The 26458-nt window shown below is 40.4% G+C and overlaps 11 non-coding genes across 11 annotated transcripts; all 11 read left to right on the top strand.

Moving 5' to 3' along the window:
- The first annotated feature begins 12528 nt into the window (after positions 1-12528).
- trnae-cuc (transfer RNA glutamic acid (anticodon CUC)) lies at positions 12529-12600 on the top strand. The gene has a single exon. It is a non-coding gene; the product is annotated as a tRNA-Glu (tRNA).
- Positions 12601-13545: 945 nt separating this feature from the next.
- On the top strand, positions 13546-13617 carry trnae-cuc (transfer RNA glutamic acid (anticodon CUC)). The gene has a single exon. It is a non-coding gene; the product is annotated as a tRNA-Glu (tRNA).
- A 2769-nt stretch (positions 13618-16386) lies between these two features.
- On the top strand, positions 16387-16458 carry trnae-cuc (transfer RNA glutamic acid (anticodon CUC)). Its single transcript has one exon. It is a non-coding gene; the product is annotated as a tRNA-Glu (tRNA).
- A 945-nt stretch (positions 16459-17403) lies between these two features.
- Positions 17404-17475, top strand: trnae-cuc (transfer RNA glutamic acid (anticodon CUC)). The gene has a single exon. It is a non-coding gene; the product is annotated as a tRNA-Glu (tRNA).
- Positions 17476-18011: 536 nt separating this feature from the next.
- Positions 18012-18083, top strand: trnae-cuc (transfer RNA glutamic acid (anticodon CUC)). Its single transcript has one exon. It is a non-coding gene; the product is annotated as a tRNA-Glu (tRNA).
- A 536-nt stretch (positions 18084-18619) lies between these two features.
- trnae-cuc (transfer RNA glutamic acid (anticodon CUC)) lies at positions 18620-18691 on the top strand. The gene has a single exon. It is a non-coding gene; the product is annotated as a tRNA-Glu (tRNA).
- A 337-nt stretch (positions 18692-19028) lies between these two features.
- On the top strand, positions 19029-19100 carry trnae-cuc (transfer RNA glutamic acid (anticodon CUC)). The gene has a single exon. It is a non-coding gene; the product is annotated as a tRNA-Glu (tRNA).
- Positions 19101-24102: 5002 nt separating this feature from the next.
- trnae-cuc (transfer RNA glutamic acid (anticodon CUC)) lies at positions 24103-24174 on the top strand. The gene has a single exon. It is a non-coding gene; the product is annotated as a tRNA-Glu (tRNA).
- Positions 24175-24710: 536 nt separating this feature from the next.
- Positions 24711-24782, top strand: trnae-cuc (transfer RNA glutamic acid (anticodon CUC)). Its single transcript has one exon. It is a non-coding gene; the product is annotated as a tRNA-Glu (tRNA).
- A 945-nt stretch (positions 24783-25727) lies between these two features.
- trnae-cuc (transfer RNA glutamic acid (anticodon CUC)) lies at positions 25728-25799 on the top strand. Its single transcript has one exon. It is a non-coding gene; the product is annotated as a tRNA-Glu (tRNA).
- Positions 25800-26335: 536 nt separating this feature from the next.
- Positions 26336-26407, top strand: trnae-cuc (transfer RNA glutamic acid (anticodon CUC)). The gene has a single exon. It is a non-coding gene; the product is annotated as a tRNA-Glu (tRNA).
- The last annotated feature ends 51 nt before the right edge of the window (positions 26408-26458 follow it).

The following is a 26458-nucleotide window of genomic DNA, read 5'->3' as shown; positions in this document are numbered from 1 at the left end:
ATCAGTACAACTTCAAATTACAAAACGATTTGCCCTGCAGTGTCCTTCTGAGGTTGACATTTTATATCTGTGGTCTTGGCTGATTTCTTTTGAAAATCCCATGATCTCAAGCAAAGAGGCACAGAGTTTGAAGGCAGGCCATGAAATACATCTACAGGTACACCTCCAATTGACTCAAATTATGTCAATTAGCCTATCAGAAGATTCTAAAGCCAGGACATCATTTTTGGTCATTGTCCAAGTTGTTTAAAGGCACAGCCAACCTAGTGTTTGTAAACTTCTGACCCACTGGATTTGTGATACACTGAATTATAAGTGAAATAATCTGTCTGTAAACAAATTTTGGAAAAATTACTTGTGTCATGCACAAAGTAGATGTCCTAATCGACTTGCCAAAACTATAGTTTGTTAACAAGAAATGTGTGGAATGGTTGACAAACGAGTTTTAATGACTCCAACCTAAGTGTATGTAAACTTCAGACTTCAACTGTATGTACCATTTCAAATTGTGAAACAATTTGAATTGCAGTATTCTTCCCTGGTTGTCTAGTGGTTAGGATTCGGCGCTCTCACCGCCGCGGCCCGGGTTTGATTCCCGGTCAGGGAATATCAGTACCACTTCAAGTTACAAAACGATTTGCCCTGCAGTGTCCTTCTGAGGTCTACATTTTATTTCTGAGGTCTTGGCTGATTTCTTTTGAAAATCCCATGATCTCAAGCAAAGAGGCACTGAGTTTGAAGGCAGGCCATGAAATACATCTACAGGTACACCTCCAATTGACTCAAATTATGTCAATTAGCCTATCAGAAGATTCTAAAGCCAGGACATCATTTTTGGTCATTGTCCAAGTTGTTTAAAGGCACAGCCAACCTAGTGTTTGTAAACTTCTGACCCACTGGATTTGTGATACACTGAATTATAAGTGAAATAATCTGTCTGTAAACAAATTTTGGAAAAATTACTTGTGTCATGCACAAAGTAGATGTCCTAATCGACTTGCCAAAACTATAGTTTGTTAACAAGAAATGTGTGGAATGGTTGACAAACAAGTTTTAATGACTCCAACCTAAGTGTATGTAAACTTCAGACTTCAACTGTATGTACCATTTCAAATTGTGAAACAATTTGAATTGCAGTATTCTTCCCTGGTTGTCTAGTGGTTAGGATTCGGCGCTCTCACCGCCGCGGCCCGGGTTCGATTCCCGGTCAGGGAATATCAGTACCACTTCAAGTTACAAAACGATTTGCCCTGCAGTGTCCTTCTGAGGTCTACATTTTATTTCTGAGGTCTTGGCTGATTTCTTTTGAAAATCCCATGATCTCAAGCAAAGAGGCACTGAGTTTGAAGGCAGGCCATGAAATACATCTACAGGTACACCTCCAATTGACTCAAATTATGTCAATTAGCCTATCAGAAGATTCTAAAGCCAGGACATCATTTTTGGTCATTGTCCAAGTTGTTTAAAGGCACAGCCAAACTAGTGTTTGTAAACTTCTGACCCACTGTATGTACCATTTCAAATTGTGGACCAATTTGCACTGCAGTATCCTTCCCTGGTGGTCTAGTGGTTAGGATTCGGCGCTCTCACCACCGCCGTGGTCCGTATTCGATTCCCGTTCAGGGAATATCAGTACAACTTCAAATTACAAAACGATTTGCCCTGCAGTGTCCTTCTGAGGTTGACATTTTATATCTGTGGTTTTGGCTGATTTCTTTTGAAAATCCCATGATCTCAAGCAAAGAGGCACAGAGTTTGAAGGCAGGCCATGAAATACATCTACAGGTACACCTCCAATTGACTCAAATTATGTCAATTAGCCTATCAGAAGATTCTAAAGCCAGGACATCATTTTTGGTCATTGTCCAAGTTGTTTAAAGGCACAGCCAACCTAGTGTTTGTAAACTTCTGACCCACTGGATTTGTGATACACTGAATTATAAGTGAAATAATCTGTCTGTAAACAAATTTTGGAAAAATTACTTGTGTCATGCACAAAGTAGATGTCCTAATCGACTTGCCAAAACTATAGTTTGTTAACAAGAAATGTGTGGAATGGTTGACAAACGAGTTTTAATGACTCCAACCTAAGTGTATGTAAACTTCAGACTTCAACTGTATGTACCATTTCAAATTGTGAAACAATTTGAATTTCAGTATTCTTCCCTGGTTGTCTAGTGGTTAGGATTCGGCGCTCTCACCGCCGCGGCCCGGGTTTGATTCCCGGTCAGGGAATATCAGTACCACTTCAAGTTACAAAACGATTTGCCCTGCAGTGTCCTTCTGAGGTCTACATTTTATTTCTGAGGTCTTGGCTGATTTCTTTTGAAAATCCCATGATCTCAAGCAAAGAGGCACTGAGTTTGAAGGCAGGCCATGAAATACATCTACAGGTACACCTCCAATTGACTCAAATTATGTCAATTAGCCTATCAGAAGATTCTAAAGCCAGGACATCATTTTTGGTCATTGTCCAAGTTGTTTAAAGGCACAGCCAAACTAGTGTTTGTAAACTTCTGACCCACTGTATGTACCATTTCAAATTGTGGACCAATTTGCACTGCAGTATCCTTCCCTGGTGGTCTAGTGGTTAGGATTCGGCGCTCTCACCACCGCCGTGGTCCGTATTCGATTCCCGGTCAGGGAATATCAGTACAACTTCAAATTACAAAACTATTTGCCCTGCAGTGTCCTTCTGAGGTTGACATTTTATATCTGTGGTCTTGGCTGATTTCTTTTGAAAATCCCATGATCTCAAGCAAAGAGGCACTGAGTTTGAAGGCAGGCCATGAAATACATCTACAGGTACACCTCCAATTGACTCAAATTATGTCAATTAGCCTATCAGAAGATTCTAAAGCCAGGACATCATTTTTGGTCATTGTCCAAGTTGTTTAAAGGCACAGCCAACCTAGTGTTTGTAAACTTCTGACCCACTGGATTTGTGATACACTGAATTATAAGTGAAATAATCTGTCTGAAAACAAATTTTGGAAAAATTACTTGTGTCATGCACAAAGTAGATGTCCTAATCGACTTGCCAAAACTATAGTTTGTTAACAAGAAATGTGTGGAATGGTTGACAAACGAGTTTTAATGACTCCAACCTAAGTGTATGTAAACTTCAGACTTCAACTGTATGTACCATTTCAAATTGTGAAACAATTTGAATTGCAGTATTCTTCCCTGGTTGTCTAGTGGTTAGGATTCGGCGCTCTCACCGCCGCGGCCCGGGTTTGATTCCCGGTCAGGGAATATCAGTACCACTTCAAGTTACAAAACGATTTGCCCTGCAGTGTCCTTCTGAGGTCTACATTTTATTTCTGAGGTCTTGGCTGATTTCTTTTGAAAATCCCATGATCTCAAGCAAAGAGGCACTGAGTTTGAAGGCAGGCCATGAAATACATCTACAGGTACACCTCCAATTGACTCAAATTATGTCAATTAGCCTATCAGAAGATTCTAAAGCCAGGACATCATTTTTGGTCATTGTCCAAGTTGTTTAAAGGCACAGCCAAACTAGTGTTTGTAAACTTCTGACCCACTGTATGTACCATTTCAAATTGTGGACCAATTTGCACTGCAGTATCCTTCCCTGGTGGTCTAGTGGTTAGGATTCGGCGCTCTCACCGCCGCGGCCCGGATTCGATTCCCGGTCAGGGAATATCAGTACAACTTCAAATTACAAAACAATTTGCCCTGCAGTGTCCTTCTGAGGTTGACATTTTATATCTGTGGTCTTGGCTGATTTCTTTTGAAAATCCCATGATCTCAAGCAAAGAGGCACAGAGTTTGAAGGCAGGCCATGAAATACATCTACAGGTACACCTCCAATTGACTCAAATTATGTCAATTAGCCTATCAGAAGATTCTAAAGCCAGGACATCATTTTTGGTCATTGTCCAAGTTGTTTAAAGGCACAGCCAACCTAGTGTTTGTAAACGTCTTACCCACTGGATTTGTGATACACTGAATTATAAGTGAAATAATCTGTCTGTAAACAAATTTTGGAAAAATTACTTGTGTCATGCACAAAGTAGATGTCCTAACCGACTTGCCAAAACTATAGTTTGTTAACAAGAAATGTGTGGAATGGTTGACAAACGAGTTTTAATGACTCCAACCTAAGTGTATGTAAACTTCAGACTTCAACTGTGTGTACCATTTCAAATTGTGAAACAATTTGAATTGCAGTATTCTTCCCTGGTTGTCTAGTGGTTAGGATTCGGCGCTCTCACCTCCGCGGCCCGGGTTCGATTCCCGGTCAGGGAATATCAGTACCACTTCAAGTTACAAAATGATTTGCCCTGCAGTGTCCTTCTGAGGTTGACATTTTATATCTGAGGTCTTGGCTGATTTCTTTTGAAAATCCCATGATCTCAAGCAAAGAGGCACTGAGTTTGAAGGCAGGCCATGAAATACATCTACAGGTACACCTCCAATTGACTCAAATTATGTCAATTAGCCTATCAGAAGATTCTAAAGCCAGGACATCATTTTTGGTCATTGTCCAAGTTGTTTAAAGGCACAGCCAACCTAGTGTTTGTAAACTTCTGACCCACTGGATTTGTGATACACTGAATTATAAGTGAAATAATCTGTCTGTAAACAAATTTTGGAAAAATTACTTGTGTCATGCACAAAGTAGATGTCCTAATCGACTTGCCAAAACTATAGTTTGTTAACAAGAAATGTGTGGAATGGTTGACAAACGAGTTTTAATGACTCCAACCTAAGTGTATGTAAACTTCAGACTTCAACTGTATGTACCATTTCAAATTGTGAAACAATTTGAATTGCAGTATTCTTCCCTGGTTGTCTAGTGGTTAGGATTCGGCGCTCTCACCGCCGCGGCCCGGGTTCGATTCCCGGTCAGGGAATATCAGTACCACTTCAAGTTACAAAACGATTTGCCCTGCAGTGTCCTTCTGAGGTCTACATTTTATTTCTGAGGTCTTGGCTGATTTCTTTTGAAAATCCCATGATCTCAAGCAAAGAGGCACTGAGTTTGAAGGCAGGCCATGAAATACATCTACAGGTACACCTCCAATTGACTCAAATTATGTCAATTAGCCTATCAGAAGATTCTAAAGCCAGGACATCATTTTTGGTCATTGTCCAAGTTGTTTAAAGGCACAGCCAAACTAGTGTTTGTAAACTTCTGACCCACTGTATGTACCATTTCAAATTGTGGACCAATTTGCACTGCAGTATCCTTCCCTGGTGGTCTAGTGGTTAGGATTCGGCGCTCTCACCACCGCCGTGGTCCGTATTCGATTCCCGGTCAGGGAATATCAGTACAACTTCAAATTACAAAACGATTTGCCCTGCAGTGTCCTTCTGAGGTTGACATTTTATATCTGTGGTCTTGGCTGATTTCTTTTGAAAATCCCATGATCTCAAGCAAAGAGGCACAGAGTTTGAAGGCAGGCCATGAAATACATCTACAGGTACACCTCCAATTGACTCAAATTATGTCAATTAGCCTATCAGAAGATTCTAAAGCCAGGACATCATTTTTGGTCATTGTCCAAGTTGTTTAAAGGCACAGCCAACCTAGTGTTTGTAAACTTCTGACCCACTGGATTTGTGATACACTGAATTATAAGTGAAATAATCTGTCTGTAAACAAATTTTGGAAAAATTACTTGTGTCATGCACAAAGTAGATGTCCTAATCGACTTGCCAAAACTATAGTTTGTTAACAAGAAATGTGTGGAATGGTTGACAAACGAGTTTTAATGACTCCAACCTAAGTGTATGTAAACTTCAGACTTCAACTGTATGTACCATTTCAAATTGTGAAACAATTTGAATTGCAGTATTCTTCCCTGGTTGTCTAGTGGTTAGGATTCGGCGCTCTCACCGCCGCGGCCCGGGTTTGATTCCCGGTCAGGGAATTTCAGTACCACTTCAAGTTACAAAACGATTTGCCCTGCAGTGTCCTTCTGAGGTCTACATTTTATTTCTGAGGTCTTGGCTGATTTCTTTTGAAAATCCCATGATCTCAAGCAAAGAGGCACTGAGTTTGAAGGCAGGCCATGAAATACATCTACAGGTACACCTCCAATTGACTCAAATTATGTCAATTAGCCTATCAGAAGATTCTAAAGCCAGGACATCATTTTTGGTCATTGTCCAAGTTGTTTAAAGGCACAGCCAAACTAGTGTTTGTAAACTTCTGACCCACTGTATGTACCATTTCAAATTGTGGACCAATTTGCACTGCAGTATCCTTCCCTGGTGGTCTAGTGGTTAGGATTCAGCGCTCTCACCGCCGCGGCCCGGATTCGATTCCCGGTCAGGGAATATCAGTACAACTTCAAATTACAAAACGATTTGCCCTGCAGTGTCCTTCTGAGGTTGACATTTTATATCTGTGGTCTTGGCTGATTTCTTTTGAAAATCCCATGATCTCAAGCAAAGAGGCAAAGAGTTTGAAGGCAGGCCATGAAATACATCTACAGGTACACCTCCAATTGACTCAAATTATGTCAATTAGCCTATCAGAAGATTCTAAAGCCAGGACATCATTTTTGGTCATTGTCCAAGTTGTTTAAAGGCACAGCCAACCTAGTGTTTGTAAACTTCTGACCCACTGGATTTGTGATACACTGAATTATAAGTGAAATAATCTGTCTGTAAACAAATTTTGGAAAAATTACTTGTGTCATGCACAAAGTAGATGTCCTAACCGACTTGCCAAAACTATAGTTTGTTAACAAGAAATGTGTGGAATGGTTGACAAACGAGTTTTAATGACTCCAACCTAAGTGTATGTAAACTTCAGACTTCAACTGTATGTACCATTTCAAATTGTGAAACAATTTGAATAGCAGTATCCTTCCCTGGTTGTCTAGTGGTTAGGATTCGGCGCTCTCACCGCCGCGGCCCGGGTTCGTATTCCCGGTCAGGGAATTTCAGTACCACTTCAAATTACAAAACGATTTGCCCTGCAGTGTCCTTCTGAGGTCTACATTTTATTTCTGAGGTCTTGGCTGATTTCTTTTGAAAATCCCATGATCTCAAGCAAAGAGGCACTGAGTTTGAAGTCAGGCCATGAAATACATCTACAGGTACACCTCCAATTGACTCAAATTATGTCAATTAGCCTATCAGAAGATTCTAAAACCAGGACATCATTTTTGGTCATTGTCCAAGTTGTTTAAAGGCACAGCCAACCTAGTGTTTGTAAACTTCTGACCCACTGGATTTGTGATACACTGAATTATAAGTGAAATAATCTGTCTGTAAACAAATTTTGGAAAAATTACTTGTGTCATGCACAAAGTAGATGTCCTAACCGACTTGCCAAAACTATAGTTTGTTAACAAGAAATGTGTGGAATGGTTGACAAACGAGTTTTAATGACTCCAACCTAAGTGTATGTAAACTTCAGACTTCAACTGTATGTACCATTTCAAATTGTGAAACAATTTGAATTGCAGTATTCTTCCCTGGTTGTCTAGTGGTTAGGATTCGGCGCTCTCACCTCCGCGGCCGGGGTTCGATTCCCGGTCAGGGAATATCAGTACCACTTCAAGTTATAAAACGATTTGCCCTGCAGTGTCCTTCTGAGGTCTACATTTTATTTCTGACGTCTTGGCTGATTTCTTTTGAAAATCCCATGATCTCAAGCAAAGAGGCACTGAGTTTGAAGGCAGGCCATGAAATACATCTACAGGTACACCTCCAATTGACTCAAATTATGTCAATTAGCCTATCAGAAGATTCTAAAGCCAGGACATCATTTTTGGTCATTGTCCAAGTTGTTTAAAGGCACAGCCAACCTAGTGTTTGTAAACTTCTGACCCACTGGATTTGTGATACACTGAATTATAAGTGAAATAATCTGTCTGTAAACAAATTTTGGAAAAATTACTTGTGTCATGCACAAAGTAGATGTCCTAACCGACTTGCCAAAACTATAGTTTGTTAACAAGAAATGTGTGGAATGGTTGACAAACGAGTTTTAATGACTCCAACCTAAGTGTATGTAAACTTCAGACTTCAACTGTATGTACCATTTCAAATTGTGAAACAATTTGAATTGCAGTATTCTTCCCTGGTTGTCTAGTGGTTAGGATTCGACGCTCTCACCGCCGCGGCCCGGGTTCGATTCCCGGTCAGGGAATATCAGTACCACTTCAAGTTACAAAACGATTTGCCCTGCAGTGTCCTTCTGAGGTCTACATTTTATTTCTGAGGTCTTGGCTGATTTCTTTTGAAAATCCCATGATCTCAAGCAAAGAGGCACTGAGTTTGAAGGCAGGCCATGAAATACATCTACAGGTACACCTCCAATTGACACAAATTATGTCAATTAGCCTATCAGAAGATTCTAAAGCCAGGACATCATTTTTGGTCATTGTCCAAGTTGTTTAAAGGCACAGCCAACCTAGTGTTTGTAAACTTCTGACCCACTGGATTTGTGATACACTGAATTATAAGTGAAATAATCTGTCTGTAAACAAATTTTGGAAAAATTACTTGTGTCATGCACAAAGTAGATGTCCTAACCGACTTGCCAAAACTATAGTTTGTTAACAAGAAATGTGTGGAATGGTTGACAAACGAGTTTTAATGACTCCAACCTAAGTGTATGTAAACTTCAGACTTCAACTGTATGTACCATTTCAAATTGTGAAACAATTTGAATTGCAGTATCCTTCCCTGGTTGTCTAGTGGTTAGGATTCGGCGCTCTCACCGCCGCGGCCCGGGTTCGATTCCCGGTCAGGGAATATCAGTACCACTACAAGTTACAAAACGATTTGCCCTGCAGTGTCCTTCTGAGGTCTACATTTTATTTCTGAGGTCTTGGCTGATTTCTTTTGAAAATCCCATGATCTCAAGCAAAGAGGCACTGAGTTTGAAGGCAGGCCATGAAATACATCTACAGGTACACCTCCAATTGACTCAAATTATGTCAATTAGCCTATCAGAAGATTCTAAAGCCAGGACATCATTTTTGGTCATTGTCCAAGTTGTTTAAAGGCACAGCCAACCTAGTGTTTGTAAACTTCTGACCCACTGGATTTGTGATACACTGAATTATAAGTGAAATAATCTGTCTGTAAACAAATTTTGGAAAAATTACTTGTGTCATGCACAAAGTAGATGTCCTAACCGACTTGCCAAAACTATAGTTTGTTAACAAGAAATGTGTGGAATGGTTGACAAACGAGTTTTAATGACTCCAACCTAAGTGTATGTAAACTTCAGACTTCAACTGTATGTACCATTTCAAATTGTGAAACAATTTGCATTGCAGTATCCTTCCCTGGTTGTCTAGTGGTTAGGATTCGGCGCTCTCACCGCCGCGGCCCGGGTTCGATTCCCGGTCAGGGAATTTCAGTACCACTTCAAATTACAAAACGATTTGCCCTGCAGTGTCCTTCTGAGGTCTACATTTTATTTCTGAGGTCTTGGCTGATTTCTTTTGAAAATCCCATGATCTCAAGCAAAGAGGCACTGAGTTTGAAGGCAGGCCATGAAATACATCTACAGGTACACCTCCAATTGACTCAAATTATGTCAATTAGCCTATCAGAAGATTCTAAAACCAGGACATCATTTTTGGTCATTGTCCAAGTTGTTTAAAGGCACAGCCAACCTAGTGTTTGTAAACTTCTGACCCACTGGATTTGTGATACACTGAATTATAAGTGAAATAATCTGTCTGTAAACAAATTTTGGAAAAATTACTTGTGTCATGCACAAAGTAGATGTCCTAACCGACTTGCCAAAACTATAGTTTGTTAACAAGAAATGTGTGGAATGGTTGACAAACGAGTTTTAATGACTCCAACCTAAGTGTATGTAAACTTCAGACTTCAACTGTATGTACCATTTCAAATTGTGAAACAATTTGAATTGCAGTATTCTTCCCTGGTTGTCTAGTGGTTAGGATTCGGCGCTCTCACCGCCGCGGCCCGGGTTCGATTCCCGGTCAGGGAATATCAGTACCACTTCAAGTTACAAAACGATTTGCCCTGCAGTGTCCTTCTGAGGGCTACATTTTATTTCTGAGGTCTTGGCTGATTTCTTTTGAAAATCCCATGATCTCAAGCAAAGAGGCACTGAGTTTGAAGGCAGGCCATGAAATACATCTACAGGTACACCTCCAATTGACTCAAATTATGTCAATTAGCCTATCAGAAGATTCTAAAGCCAGGACATCATTTTTGGACATTGTCCAAGTTGTTTAAAGGCACAGCCAACCTAGTGTTTGTAAACTTCTGACCCACTGGATTTGTGATACACTGAATTATAAGTGAAATAATCTGTCTGTAAACAAATTTTGGAAAAATTACTTGTGTCATGCACAAAGTAGATGTCCTAACCGACTTGCCAAAACTATAGTTTGTTAACAAGAAATGTGTGGAATGGTTGACAAACGAGTTTTAATGACTCCAACCTAAGTGTATGTAAACTTCAGACTTCAACTGTATGTACCATTTCAAATTGTGTAACAATTTGAATTGCAGTATTCTTCCCTGGTTGTCTAGTGGTTAGGATTCGGCGCTCTCACCGCCGCGGCCCGTGTTCGATTCCCGGTCAGGGAATGTCAGTACCACTTCAAATTACAAAACGATTTGCCCTGCAGTTTCCTTCTGAGGTTGACATTTTATATCTGAGGTCTTGGCTGATTTCTTTTGAAAATCCCATGATCTCAAGCAAAGAGGCACTGAGTTTGAAGGCAGGCCATGAAATACATCTACAGGTACACCTCCAATTGACTCAAATTATGTCAATTAGCCTATCAGAAGATTCTAAAGCCAGGACATCATTTTTGGTCATTGTCCAAGTTGTTTAAAGGCACAACCAAACTAGTGTTTGTAAACTTCTGACCCACTGGATTTGTGATACACTGAATTATAAGTGAAATAATCTGTCTGTAAACAAATTTTGGAAAAATTACTTGTGTCATGCACAAAGTAGATGTCCTAACCGACTTGCCAAAACTATAGTTTGTTAACAAGAAATGTGTGGAATGGTTGACAAACAAGTTTTAATGACTCCAACCTAAGTGTATGTAAACTTCAGACTTCAACTGTATGTACCATTTCAAATTGTGAAACAATTTGAATTGCAGTATTCTTCCCTGGTTGTCTAGTGGTTAGGATTCGGCGCTCTCACCGCCGCGGCCCGAGTTCGATTCCCGGTCAGGGAATATCAGTACCACTTCAAGTTACAAAACGATTTGCCCTGCAGTGTCCTTCTGAGGTCTACATTTTATTTCTGAGGTCTTGGCTGATTTCTTTTGAAAATCCCATGATCTCAAGCAAAGAGGCACTGAGTTTGAAGGCAGGCCATGAAATACATCTACAGGTACACCTCCAATTGACTCAAATTATGTCAATTAGCCTATCAGAAGATTCTAAAGCCAGGACATCATTTTTGGTCATTGTCCAAGTTGTTTAAAGGCACAGCCAAACTAGTGTTTGTAAACTTCTGACCCACTGTATGTACCATTTCAAATTGTGGACCAATTTGCACTGCAGTATCCTTCCCTGGTGGTCTAGTGGTTAGGATTCGGCGCTCTCACCGCTGCGGCCTGGGTTCGATTCCCGGTCAGGGAATGTCAGTACCACTTCAAATTACAAAACGATTTTCCCTGCAGTTTCCTTCTGAGGTTGACATTTTATATCTGAGGTCTTGGCTGATTTCTTTTGAAAATCCCATGATCTCAAGCAAAGAGGCACTGAGTTTGAAGGCAGGCCATGAAATACATCTACAGGTACACCTCCAATTGACTCAAATTATGTCAATTAGCCTATCAGAAGATTCTAAAGCCAGGACATCATTTTTGGTCATTGTCCAAGTTGTTTAAAGGCACAGCCAACCTAGTGTTTGTAAACTTCTGACCCACTGGATTTGTGATACACTGAATTATAAGTGAAATAATCTGTCTGTAAACAAATTTTGGAAAAATTACTTGTGTCATGTACAAAGTAGATGTCCTAACCGACTTGCCAAAACTATAGTTTGTTAACAAGAAATGTGTGGAATGGTTGACAAACAAGTTTTAATGACTCCAACCTAAGTGTATGTAAACTTCAGACTTCAACTGTATGTACCATTTCAAATTGTGAAACAATTTGAATTGCAGTATTCTTCCCTGGTTGTCTAGTGGTTAGGATTCGGCGCTCTCACCGCCGCGGCCCGGGTTCGATTCCCGGTCAGGGAATATCAGTACCACTTCAAGTTACAAAACGATTTGCCCTGCAGTGTCCTTCTGAGGTCTACATTTTATTTCTGAGGTCTTGGCTGATTTCTTTTGAAAATCCCATGATCTCAAGCAAAGAGGCACTGAGTTTGAAGGCAGGCCATGAAATACATCTACAGGTACACCTCCAATTGACTCAAATTATGTCAATTAGCCTATCAGAAGATTCTAAAGCCAGGACATCATTTTTGGTCATTGTCCAAGTTGTTTAAAGGCACAGCCAAACTAGTGTTTGTAAACTTCTGACCCACTGTATGTACCATTTCAAATTGTGGACCAATTTGCACTGCAGTATCCTTCCCTGGTGGTCTAGTGGTTAGGATTCGGCGCTCTCACCGCCGCGGCCCGGGTTCGATTCCCGGTCAGGGAATATCAGTACCACTTCAAATTACAAAACGATTTGCCCTGCAGTGTCCTTCTGAGGTTGACATGTTATATCTGAGGTCTTGGCTGATTTCTTTTGAAAATCCCATGATCTCAAGCAAAGAGGCACTGAGTTTGAAGGCAGGCCATGAAATAGATCAACAGGTACACCTCCAATTCACTCAAATTATGTCAATTAGCCTATCAGAAGATTCTAAAGCCAGGACATCATTTTTGGTCATTGTCCAAGTTGTTTAAAGGCACAGCCAACCTAGTGTTTGTAAACTTCTGACCCACTGGATTTGTGATACACTGAATTATAAGTGAAATAATCTGTCTGTAAACAAATTTTGGAAAAATTACTTGTGTCATGCACAAAGTAGATGTCCTAACCGACTTGCCAAAACTATAGTTTGTTAACAAGAAATGTGTGGAATGGTTGACAAACAAGTTTTAATGACTCCAACCTAAGTGTATGTAAACTTCAGACTTCAACTGTATGTACCATTTCAAATTGTGAAACAATTTGAATTGCAGTATTCTTCCCTGGTTGTCTAGTGGTTAGGATTCGGCGCTCTCACCGCCGCGGCCCGGGTTCGATTCCCGGTCAGGGAATATCAGTACCACTTCAAGTTACAAAACGATTTGCCCTGCAGTGTCCTTCTGAGGTCTACATTTTATTTCTGAGGTCTTGGCTGATTTCTTTTGAAAATCCCATGATCTCAAGCAAAGAGGCACTGAGTTTGAAGGCAGGCCATGAAATACATCTACAGGTACACCTCCAATTGACTCAAATTATGTCAATTAGCCTATCAGAAGATTCTAAAGCCAGGACATCATTTTTGGTCATTGTCCAAGTTGTTTAAAGGCACAGCCAAACTAGTGTTTGTAAACTTCTGACCCACTGTATGTACCATTTCAAATTGTGGACCAATTTGCACTGCAGTATCCTTCCCTGCTGGTCTAGTGGTTAGGATTCGGCGCTCTCACCGCCGCGGCCCGGGTTCGATTCCCGGTCAGGGAATATCAGTACCACTTCAAATTACAAAACGATTTGCCCTGCAGTGTCCTTCTGAGGTTGACATGTTATATCTGAGGTCTTGGCTGATTTCTTTTGAAAATCCCATGATCTCAAGCAAAGAGGCACTGAGTTTGAAGGCAGGCCATGAAATAGATCAACAGGTACACCTCCAATTCACTCAAATTATGTCAATTAGCCTATCAGAAGATTCTAAAGCCAGGACATCATTTTTGGTCATTGTCCAAGTTGTTTAAAGGCACAGCCAACCTAGTGTTTGTAAACTTCTGACCCACTGGATTTGTGATACACTGAATTATAAGTGAAATAATCTGTCTGTAAACAAATTTTGGAAAAATTACTTGTGTCATGCACAAAGTAGATGTCCTAACCGACTTGCCAAAACTATAGTTTGTTAACAAGAAATGTGTGGAATGGTTGACAAACGAGTTTTAATGACTCCAACCTAAGTGTATGTAAACTTCAGACTTCAACTGTATGTACCATTTCAAATTGTGAAACAATTTGAATTGCAGTATTCTTCCCTGGTTGTCTAGTGGTTAGGATTCGGCGCTCTCACCGCCGCGGCCCGGGTTCGATTCCCGGTCAGGGAATATCAGTACCACTTCAAGTTACAAAACGATTTGCCCTGCAGTGTCCTTCTGAGGGCTACATTTTATTTCTGAGGTCTTGGCTGATTTCTTTTGAAAATCCCATGATCTCAAGCAAAGAGGCACTGAGTTTGAAGGCAGGCCATGAAATACATCTACAGGTACACCTCCAATTGACTCAAATTATGTCAATTAGCCTATCAGAAGATTCTAAAGCCAGGACATCATTTTTGGACATTGTCCAAGTTGTTTAAAGGCACAGCCAACCTAGTGTTTGTAAACTTCTGACCCACTGGATTTGTGATACACTGAATTATAAGTGAAATAATCTGTCTGTAAACAAATTTTGGAAAAATTACTTGTGTCATGCACAAAGTAGATGTCCTAACCGACTTGCCAAAACTATAGTTTGTTAACAAGAAATGTGTGGAATGGTTGACAAACGAGTTTTAATGACTCCAACCTAAGTGTATGTAAACTTCAGACTTCAACTGTATGTACCATTTCAAATTGTGTAACAATTTGAATTGCAGTATTCTTCCCTGGTTGTCTAGTGGTTAGGATTCGGCGCTCTCACCGCCGCGGCCCGTGTTCGATTCCCGGTCAGGGAATGTCAGTACCACTTCAAATTACAAAACGATTTGCCCTGCAGTTTCCTTCTGAGGTTGACATTTTATATCTGAGGTCTTGGCTGATTTCTTTTGAAAATCCCATGATCTCAAGCAAAGAGGCACTGAGTTTGAAGGCAGGCCATGAAATACATCTACAGGTACACCTCCAATTGACTCAAATTATGTCAATTAGCCTATCAGAAGATTCTAAAGCCAGGACATCATTTTTGGTCATTGTCCAAGTTGTTTAAAGGCACAACCAAACTAGTGTTTGTAAACTTCTGACCCACTGGATTTGTGATACACTGAATTATAAGTGAAATAATCTGTCTGTAAACAAATTTTGGAAAAATTACTTGTGTCATGCACAAAGTAGATGTCCTAACCGACTTGCCAAAACTATAGTTTGTTAACAAGAAATGTGTGGAATGGTTGACAAACAAGTTTTAATGACTCCAACCTAAGTGTATGTAAACTTCAGACTTCAACTGTATGTACCATTTCAAATTGTGAAACAATTTGAATTGCAGTATTCTTCCCTGGTTGTCTAGTGGTTAGGATTCGGCGCTCTCACCGCCGCGACCCGAGTTCGATTCCCGGTCAGGGAATATCAGTACCACTTCAAGTTACAAAACGATTTGCCCTGCAGTGTCCTTCTGAGGTCTACATTTTATTTCTGAGGTCTTGGCTGATTTCTTTTGAAAATCCCATGATCTCAAGCAAAGAGGCACTGAGTTTGAAGGCAGGCCATGAAATACATCTACAGGTACACCTCCAATTGACTCAAATTATGTCAATTAGCCTATCAGAAGATTCTAAAGCCAGGACATCATTTTTGGTCATTGTCCAAGTTGTTTAAAGGCACAGCCAACCTAGTGTTTGTAAACTTCTGACCCACTGGATTTGTGATACACTGAATTATAAGTGAAATAATCTGTCTGTAAACAAATTTTGGAAAAATTACTTGTGTCATGTACAAAGTAGATGTCCTAACCGACTTGCCAAAACTATAGTTTGTTAACAAGAAATGTGTGGAATGGTTGACAAACAAGTTTTAATGACTCCAACCTAAGTGTATGTAAACTTCAGACTTCAACTGTATGTACCATTTCAAATTGTGAAACAATTTGAATTGCAGTATTCTTCCCTGGTTGTCTAGTGGTTAGGATTCGGCGCTCTCACCGCCGCGGCCCGGGTTCGATTCCCGGTCAGGGAATATCAGTACCACTTCAAGTTACAAAATGATTTGCCCTGCAGTGTCCTTCTGAGGTCTACATTTTATTTCTGAGGTCTTGGCTGATTTCTTTTGAAAATCCCATGATCTCAAGCAAAGAGGCACTGAGTTTGAAGGCAGGCCATGAAATACATCTACAGGTACACCTCCAATTGACTCAAATTATGTCAATTAGCCTATCAGAAGATTCTAAAGCCAGGACATCATTTTTGGTCATTGTCCAAGTTGTTTAAAGGCACAGCCAAACTAGTGTTTGTAAACTTCTGACCCACTGTATGTACCATTTCAAATTGTGGACCAATTTGCACTGCAGTATCCTTCCCTGGTGGTCTAGTGGTTAGGATTCGGCGCTCTCACCGCCGCGGCCCGGGTTCGATTCCCGGTCAGGGAATATCAGTACCACTTCAAATTACAAAACGATTTGCCCTGCAGTGTCCTTCTGAGGTTGACATGTTATATCTGAGGTCTTGGCTGATTTCTTTTGAAAATCCCATGATCTCAAGCAAAGAGGCACTGAGTTTGAAGGCAGGCCATGAAATAGATCAACAGGTACACCTCCAATTCACTCAAATTATGTCAATTAGCCTATCAGAAGATTCTAAAGCCAGGACATCATTTTTGGTCATTGTCCAAGTTGTTTAAAGGCACAGCCAACCTAGTGTTTGTAAACTTCTGACCCACTGGATTTGTGATACACTGAATTATAAGTGAAATAATCTGTCTGTAAACAAATTTTGGAAAAATTACTTGTGTCATGCACAAAGTAGATGTCCTAACCGACTTGCCAAAACTATAGTTTGTTAACAAGAAATGTGTGGAATGGTTGACAAACAAGTTTTAATGACTCCAACCTAAGTGTATGTAAACTTCAGACTTCAACTGTATGTACCATTTCAAATTGTGAAACAATTTGAATTGCAGTATTCTTCCCTGGTTGTCTAGTGGTTAGGATTCGGCGCTCTCACCGCCGCGGCCCGGGTTCGATTCCCGGTCAGGGAATATCAGTACCACTTCAAGTTACAAAACGATTTGCCCTGCAGTGTCCTTCTGAGGTCTACATTTTATTTCTGAGGTCTTGGCTGATTTCTTTTGAAAATCCCATGATCTCAAGCAAAGAGGCACTGAGTTTGAAGGCAGGCCATGAAATACATCTACAGGTACACCTCCAATTGACTCAAATTATGTCAATTAGCCTATCAGAAGATTCTAAAGCCAGGACATCATTTTTGGTCATTGTCCAAGTTGTTTAAAGGCACAGCCAAACTAGTGTTTGTAAACTTCTGACCCACTGTATGTACCATTTCAAATTGTGGACCAATTTGCACTGCAGTATCCTTCCCTGCTGGTCTAGTGGTTAGGATTCGGCGCTCTCACCGCCGCGGCCCGGGTTCGATTCCCGGTCAGGGAATATCAGTACCACTTCAAATTACAAAACGATTTGCCCTGCAGTGTCCTTCTGAGGTTGACATGTTATATCTGAGGTCTTGGCTGATTTCTTTTGAAAATCCCATGATCTCAAGCAAAGAGGCACTGAGTTTGAAGGCAGGCCATGAAATAGATCAACAGGTACACCTCCAATTCACTCAAATTATGTCAATTAGCCTATCAGAAGATTCTAAAGCCAGGACATCATTTTTGGTCATTGTCCAAGTTGTTTAAAGGCACAGCCAACCTAGTGTTTGTAAACTTCTGACCCACTGGATTTGTGATACACTGAATTATAAGTGAAATAATCTGTCTGTAAACAAATTTTGGAAAAATTACTTGTGTCATGCACAAAGTAGATGTCCTAACCGACTTGCCAAAACTATAGTTTGTTAACAAGAAATGTGTGGAATGGTTGACAAACAAGTTTTAATGACTCCAACCTAAGTGTATGTAAACTTCAGACTTCAACTGTATGTACCATTTCAAATTGTGGACCAATTTGCACTGCAGTATCCTTCCCTGCTGGTCTAGTGGTTAGGATTCGGCGCTCTCACCGCCGCGGCCCGGGTTCGATTCCCGGTCAGGGAATATCAGTACCACTTCAAATTACAAAACGATTTGCCCTGCAGTGTCCTTCTGAGGTTGACATGTTATATCTGAGGTCTTGGCTGATTTCTTTTGAAAATCCCATGATCTCAAGCAAAGAGGCACTGAGTTTGAAGGCAGGCCATGAAATAGATCAACAGGTACACCTCCAATTCACTCAAATTATGTCAATTAGCCTATCAGAAGATTCTAAAGCCAGGACATCATTTTTGGTCATTGTCCAAGTTGTTTAAAGGCACAGCCAACCTAGTGTTTGTAAACTTCTGACCCACTGGATTTGTGATACACTGAATTATAAGTGAAATAATCTGTCTGTAAACAAATTTTGGAAAAATTACTTGTGTCATGCACAAAGTAGATGTCCTAACCGACTTGCCAAAACTATAGTTTGTTAACAAGAAATGTGTGGAATGGTTGACAAACAAGTTTTAATGACTCCAACCTAAGTGTATGTAAACTTCAGACTTCAACTGTATGTACCATTTCAAATTGTGAAACAATTTGAATTGCAGTATTCTTCCCTGGTTGTCTAGTGGTTAGGATTCGGCGCTCTCACCGCCGCGGCCCGGGTTCGATTCCCGGTCAGGGAATATCAGTACCACTTCAAGTTACAAAACGATTTGCCCTGCAGTGTCCTTCTGAGGTCTACATTTTATTTCTGAGGTCTTGGCTGATTTCTTTTGAAAATCCCATGATCTCAAGCAAAGAGGCACTGAGTTTGAAGGCAGGCCATGAAATACATCTACAGGTACACCTCCAATTGACTCAAATTATGTCAATTAGCCTATCAGAAGATTCTAAAGCCAGGACATCATTTTTGGTCATTGTCCAAGTTGTTTAAAGGCACAGCCAAACTAGTGTTTGTAAACTTCTGACCCACTGTATGTACCATTTCAAATTGTGGACCAATTTGCACTGCAGTATCCTTCCCTGCTGGTCTAGTGGTTAGGATTCGGCGCTCTCACCGCCGCGGCCCGGGTTCGATTCCCGGTCAGGGAATATCAGTACCACTTCAAATTACAAAACGATTTGCCCTGCAGTGTCCTTCTGAGGTTGACATGTTATATCTGAGGTCTTGGCTGATTTCTTTTGAAAATCCCATGATCTCAAGCAAAGAGGCACTGAGTTTGAAGGCAGGCCATGAAATAGATCAACAGGTACACCTCCAATTCACTCAAATTATGTCAATTAGCCTATCAGAAGATTCTAAAGCCAGGACATCATTTTTGGTCATTGTCCAAGTTGTTTAAAGGCACAGCCAACCTAGTGTTTGTAAACTTCTGACCCACTGGATTTGTGATACACTGAATTATAAGTGAAATAATCTGTCTGTAAACAAATTTTGGAAAAATTACTTGTGTCATGCACAAAGTAGATGTCCTAACCGACTTGCCAAAACTATAGTTTGTTAACAAGAAATGTGTGGAATGGTTGACAAACAAGTTTTAATGACTCCAACCTAAGTGTATGTAAACTTCAGACTTCAACTGTATGTACCATTTCAAATTGTGAAACAATTTGAATTGCAGTATTCTTCCCTGGTTGTCTAGTGGTTAGGATTCGGCGCTCTCACCGCAGCGGCCCGGGTTCGATTCCCGGTCAGGGAATATCAGTACCACTTCAAGTTACAAAACGATTTGCCCTGCAGTGTCCTTCTGAGGTCTACATTTTATTTCTGAGGTCTTGGCTGATTTCTTTTGAAAATCCCATGATCTCAAGCAAAGAGGCACTGAGTTTGAAGGCAGGCCATGAAATACATCTACAGGTACACCTCCAATTGACTCAAATTATGTCAATTAGCCTATCAGAAGATTCTAAAACCAGGACATCATTTTTGGTCATTGTCCAAGTTGTTTAAAGGCACAGCCAACCTAGTGTTTGTAAACTTCTGACCCACTGGATTTGTGATACACTGAATTATAAGTGAAATAATCTGTCTGTAAACAAATTTTGGAAAAATTACTTGTGTCATGCACAAAGTAGATGTCCTAACCGACTTGCCAAAACTATAGTTTGTTAACAAGAAATGTGTGGAATGGTTGACAAACGAGTTTTAATGACTCCAACCTAAGTGTATGTAAACTTCAGACTTCAACTGTATGTACCATTTCAAATTGTGAAACAATTTGAATTGCAGTATTCTTCCCTGGTTGTCAAGTGGTTAGGATTCGGCGCTCTCACCGCCGCGGCCCGGGTTCGATTCCCGGTCAGGGAATATCAGTACCACTACAAGTTACAAAACGATTTGCCCTGCAGTGTTCTTCTGAGGTCTACATTTTATTTCTGAGGTCTTGGCTGATTTCTTTTGAAAATCCCATGATCTCAAGCAAAGAGGCACTGAGTTTGAAGGCAGGCCATGAAATACATCTACAGGTACACCTCCAATTGACTCAAATTATGTCAATTAGCCTATCAGAAGATTCTAAAGCCAGGACATCATTTTTGGTCATTGTCCAAGTTGTTTAAAGGCACAGCCAACCTAGTGTTTGTAAACTTCTGACCCACTGGATTTGTGATACACTGAATTATAAGTGAAATAATCTGTCTGTAAACAAATTTTGGAAAAATTACTTGTGTCATGCACAAAGTAGATGTCCTAACCGACTTGCCAAAACTATAGTTTGTTAACAAGAAATGTGTGGAATGGTTGACAAACGAGTTTTAATGACTCCAACCTAAGTGTATGTAAACTTCAGACTTCAACTGTATGTACCATTTCAAATTGTGAAACAATTTGAATTGCAGTATTCTTCCCTGGTTGTCTAGTGGTTAGGATTCGAAGCTCTCACCGCCGCGGCCCGGGTTCGATTCCCGGTCAGGGAATATCAGTACCACTTCAAGTTACAAAACGATTTGACCTGCAGTGTCCTTCTGAGGTCTACATTTTATTTCTGAGGTCTTGGCTGATTTCTTTTGAAAATCCCATGATCTCAAGCAAAGAGGCACTGAGTTTGAAGGCAGGCCATGAAATACATCTACAGGTACACCTCCAATTGACACAAATTATGTCAATTAGCCTATCAGAAGATTCTAAAGCCAGGACATCATTTTTGGTCATTGTCCAAGTTGTTTAAAGGCACAGCCAACCTAGTGTTTGTAAACTTCTGACCCACTGGATTTGTGATACACTGAATTATAAGTGAAATAATCTGTCTGTAAACAAATTTTGGAAAAATTACTTGTGTCATGCACAAAGTAGATGTCCTAACCGACTTGCCAAAACTATAGTTTGTTAACAAGAAATGTGTGGAATGGTTGACAAACGAGTTTTAATGACTCCAACCTAAGTGTATGTAAACTTCAGACTTCAACTGTATGTACCATTTCAAATTGTGTAACAATTTGAATTGAAGTATTCTTCCCTGGTTGTCTAGTGGTTAGGATTCGGCGCTCTCACCGCCGCGGCCCGTGTTCGATTCCCGGTCAGGGAATGTCAGTACCACTTCAAATTACAAAACAATTTGCCCTGCAGTTTCCTTCTGAGGTTGACATTTTATATCTGAGGTCTTGGCTGATTTCTTTTGAAAATCCCATGATCTCAAGCAAAGAGGCACTGAGTTTGAAGGCAGGCCATGAAATACATCTACAGGTACACCTCCAATTGACTCAAATTATGTCAATTAGCCTATCAGAAGATTCTAAAGCCAGGACATCATTTTTGGTCATTGTCCAAGTTGTTTAAAGGCACAACCAAACTAGTGTTTGTAAACTTCTGACCCACTGGATTTGTGATACACTGAATTATAAGTGAAATAATCTGTCTGTAAACAAATTTTGGAAAAATTACTTGTGTCATGCACAAAGTAGATGTCCTAACCGACTTGCCAAAACTATAGTTTGTTAACAAGAAATGTGTGGAATGGTTGACAAACAAGTTTTAATGACTCCAACCTAAGTGTATGTAAACTTCAGACTTCAACTGTATGTACCATTTCAAATTGTGAAACAATTTGAATTGCAGTATTCTTCCCTGGTTGTCTAGTGGTTAGGATTCGGCGCTCTCACCGCCGCGGCCCGAGTTCGATTCCCGGTCAGGGAATATCAGTACCACTTCAAGTTACAAAACGATTTGCCCTGCAGTGTCCTTCTGAGGTCTACATTTTATTTCTGAGGTCTTGGCTGATTTCTTTTGAAAATCCCATGATCTCAAGCAAAGAGGCACTGAGTTTGAAGGCAGGCCATGAAATAGATCAACAGGTACACCTCCAATTGACTCAAATTATGTCAATTAGCCTATCAGAAGATTCTAAAGCCAGGACATCATTTTTGGTCATTGTCCAAGTTGTTTAAAGGCACAACCAAACTAGTGTTTGTAAACTTCTGACCCACTGGATTTGTGATACACTGAATTATAAGTGAAATAATCTGTCTGTAAACAAATTTTGGAAAAATTACTTGTGTCATGCACAAAGTAGATGTCCTAACCGACTTGCCAAAACTATAGTTTGTTAACAAGAAATGTGTGGAATGGTTGACAAACAAGTTTTAATGACTCCAACCTAAGTGTATGTAAACTTCAGACTTCAACTGTATGTACCATTTCAAATTGTGAAACAATTTGAATTGCAGTATTCTTCCCTGGTTGTCTAGTGGTTAGGATTCGGCGCTCTCACCGCCGCGGCCCGAGTTCGATTCCCGGTCAGGGAATATCAGTACCACTTCAAGTTACAAAACGATTTGCCCTGCAGTGTCCTTCTGAGGTCTACATTTTATTTCTGAGGTCTTGGCTGATTTCTTTTGAAAATCCCATGATCTCAAGCAAAGAGGCACTGAGTTTGAAGGCAGGCCATGAAATACATCTACAGGTACACCTCCAATTGACTCAAATTATGTCAATTAGCCTATCAGAAGATTCTAAAGCCAGGACATCATTTTTGGTCATTGTCCAAGTTGTTTAAAGGCACAGCCAACCTAGTGTTTGTAAACTTCTGACCCACTGTATGTACCATTTCAAATTGTGGACCAATTTGCACTGCAGTATCCTTCCCTGGTGGTCTAGTGGTTAGGATTCGGCGCTCTCACCGCTGCGGCCCGTCTTCGATTCCCGGTCAGGGAATGTCAGTACCACTTCAAATTACAAAACAATTTTCCCTGCAGTTTCCTTCTGAGGTTGACATTTTATATCTGAGGTCTTGGCTGATTTCTTTTGAAAATCCCATGATCTCAAGCAAAGAGGCACTGAGTTTGAAGGCAGGCCATGAAATACATCTACAGGTACACCTCCAATTGACTCAAATTATGTCAATTAGCCTATCAGAAGATTCTAAAGCCAGGACATCATTTTTGGTCATTGTCCAAGTTGTTTAAAGGCACAGCCAACCTAGTGTTTGTAAACTTCTGACCCACTGGATTTGTGATACACTGAATTATAAGTGAAATAATCTGTCTGTAAACAAATTTTGGAAAAATTACTTGTGTCATGTACAAAGTAGATGTCCTAACCGACTTGCCAAAACTATAGTTTGTTAACAAGAAATGTGTGGAATGGTTGACAAACAAGTTTTAATGACTCCAACCTAAGTGTATGTAAACTTCAGACTTCAACTGTATGTACCATTTCAAATTGTGAAACAATTTGAATTGCAGTATTCTTCCCTGGTTGTCTAGTGGTTAGGATTCGGCGCTCTCACCGCCGCGGCCCGAGTTCGATTCCCGGTCAGGGAATATCAGTACCACTTCAAGTTACAAAACGATTTGCCCTGCAGTGTCCTTCTGAGGTCTACATTTTATTTCTGAGGTCTTGGCTGATTTCTTTTGAAAATCCCATGATCTCAAGCAAAGAGGCACTGAGTTTGAAGGCAGGCCATGAAATACATCTACAGGTACACCTCCAATTGACTCAAATTATGTCAATTAGCCTATCAGAAGATTCTAAAGCCAGGACATCATTTTTGGTCATTGTCCAAGTTGTTTAAAGGCACAGCCAAACTAGTGTTTGTAAACTTCTGACCCACTGTATGTACCATTTCAAATTGTGGACCAATTTGCACTGCAGTATCCTTCCCTGGTGGTCTAGTGGTTAGGATTCGGCGCTCTCACCGCTGCGGCCCGGGTTCGATTCCCGGTCAGGGAATGTCAGTACCACTTCAAATTACAAAACAATTTTCCCTGCAGTTTCCTTCTGAGGTTGACATTTTATATCTGAGGTCTTGGCTGATTTCTTTTGAAAATCCCATGATCTCAAGCAAAGAGGCACTGAGTTTGAAGGCAGGCCATGAAATACATCTACAGGTACACCTCCAATTGACTCAAATTATGTCAATTAGCCTATCAGAAGATTCTAAAGCCAGGACATCATTTTTGGTCATTGTCCAAGTTGTTTAAAGGCACAGCCAACCTAGTGTTTGTAAACTTCTGACCCACTGGATTTGTGATACACTGAATTATAAGTGAAATAATCTGTCTGTAAACAAATTTTGGAAAAATTACTTGTGTCATGTACAAAGTAGATGTCCTAACCGACTTGCCAAAACTATAGTTTGTTAACAAGAAATGTGTGGAATGGTTGACAAACAAGTTTTAATGACTCCAACCTAAGTGTATGTAAACTTCAGACTTCAACTGTATGTACCATTTCAAATTGTGAAACAATTTGAATTGCAGTATTCTTCCCTGGTTGTCTAGTGGTTAGGATTCGGCGCTCTCACCGCCGCGGCCCGGGTTCGATTCCCGGTCAGGGAATATCAGTACCACTTCAAGTTACAAAACGATTTGCCCTGCAGTGTCCTTCTGAGGTCTACATTTTATTTCTGAGGTCTTGGCTGATTTCTTTTGAAAATCCCATGATCTCAAGCAAAGAGGCACTGAGTTTGAAGGCAGGCCATGAAATACATCTACAGGTACACCTCCAATTGACTCAAATTATGTCAATTAGCCTATCAGAAGATTCTAAAGCCAGGACATCATTTTTGGTCATTGTCCAAGTTGTTTAAAGGCACAGCCAACCTAGTGTTTGTAAACTTCTGACCCACTGGATTTGTGATACACTGAATTATAAGTGAAATAATCTGTCTGTAAACAAATTTTGGAAAAATTACTTGTGTCATGCACAAAGTAGATGTCCTAACCGACTTGCCAAAACTATAGTTTGTTAACAAGAAATGTGTGGAATGGTTGACAAACAAGTTTTAATGACTCCAACCTAAGTGTATGTAAACTTCAGACTTCAACTGTATGTACCATTTCAAATTGTGAAACAATTTGAATTGCAGTATTCTTCCCTGGTTGTCTAGTGGTTAGGATTCGGCGCTCTCACCGCCGCGGCCCGAGTTCGATTCCCGGTCAGGGAATATCAGTACCACTTCAAGTTACAAAACGATTTGCCCTGCAGTGTCCTTCTGAGGTCTACATTTTATTTCTGAGGTCTTGGCTGATTTCTTTTGAAAATCCCATGATCTCAAGCAAAGAGGCACTGAGTTTGAAGGCAGGCCATGAAATACATCTACAGGTACACCTCCAATTGACTCAAATTATGTCAATTAGCCTATCAGAAGATTCTAAAGCCAGGACATCATTTTTGGTCATTGTCCAAGTTGTTTAAAGGCACAGCCAAACTAGTGTTTGTAAACTTCTGACCCACTGTATGTACCATTTCAAATTGTGGACCAATTTGCACTGCAGTATCCTTCCCTGGTGGTCTAGTGGTTAGGATTCGGCGCTCTCACCGCTGCGGCCCGGGTTCGATTCCCGGTCAGGGAATGTCAGTACCACTTCAAATTACAAAACAATTTTCCCTGCAGTTTCCTTCTGAGGTTGACATTTTATATCTGAGGTCTTGGCTGATTTCTTTTGAAAATCCCATGATCTCAAGCAAAGAGGCACTGAGTTTGAAGGCAGGCCATGAAATACATCTACAGGTACACCTCCAATTGACTCAAATTATGTCAATTAGCCTATCAGAAGATTCTAAAGCCAGGACATCATTTTTGGTCATTGTCCAAGTTGTTTAAAGGCACAGCCAACCTAGTGTTTGTAAACTTCTGACCCACTGGATTTGTGATACACTGAATTATAAGTGAAATAATCTGTCTGTAAACAAATTTTGGAAAAATTACTTGTGTCATGTACAAAGTAGATGTCCTAACCGACTTGCCAAAACTATAGTTTGTTAACAAGAAATGTGTGGAATGGTTGACAAACAAGTTTTAATGACTCCAACCTAAGTGTATGTAAACTTCAGACTTCAACTGTATGTACCATTTCAAATTGTGAAACAATTTGAATTGCAGTATTCTTCCCTGGTTGTCTAGTGGTTAGGATTCGGCGCTCTCACCGCCGCGGCCCGGGTTCGATTCCCGGTCAGGGAATATCAGTACCACTTCAAGTTACAAAACGATTTGCCCTGCAGTGTCCTTCTG

The sequence above is a fragment of the Salvelinus fontinalis genome, chromosome 42 (genome assembly GCF_029448725.1).
Source record: "Salvelinus fontinalis isolate EN_2023a chromosome 42, ASM2944872v1, whole genome shotgun sequence".
NCBI classification, from domain to species: Eukaryota; Metazoa; Chordata; class Actinopteri; order Salmoniformes; family Salmonidae; genus Salvelinus; species Salvelinus fontinalis.
The sequence above is the reverse complement of the archived record's forward strand: the minus strand, read 5'-3'. Positions and strand labels throughout refer to the sequence as shown.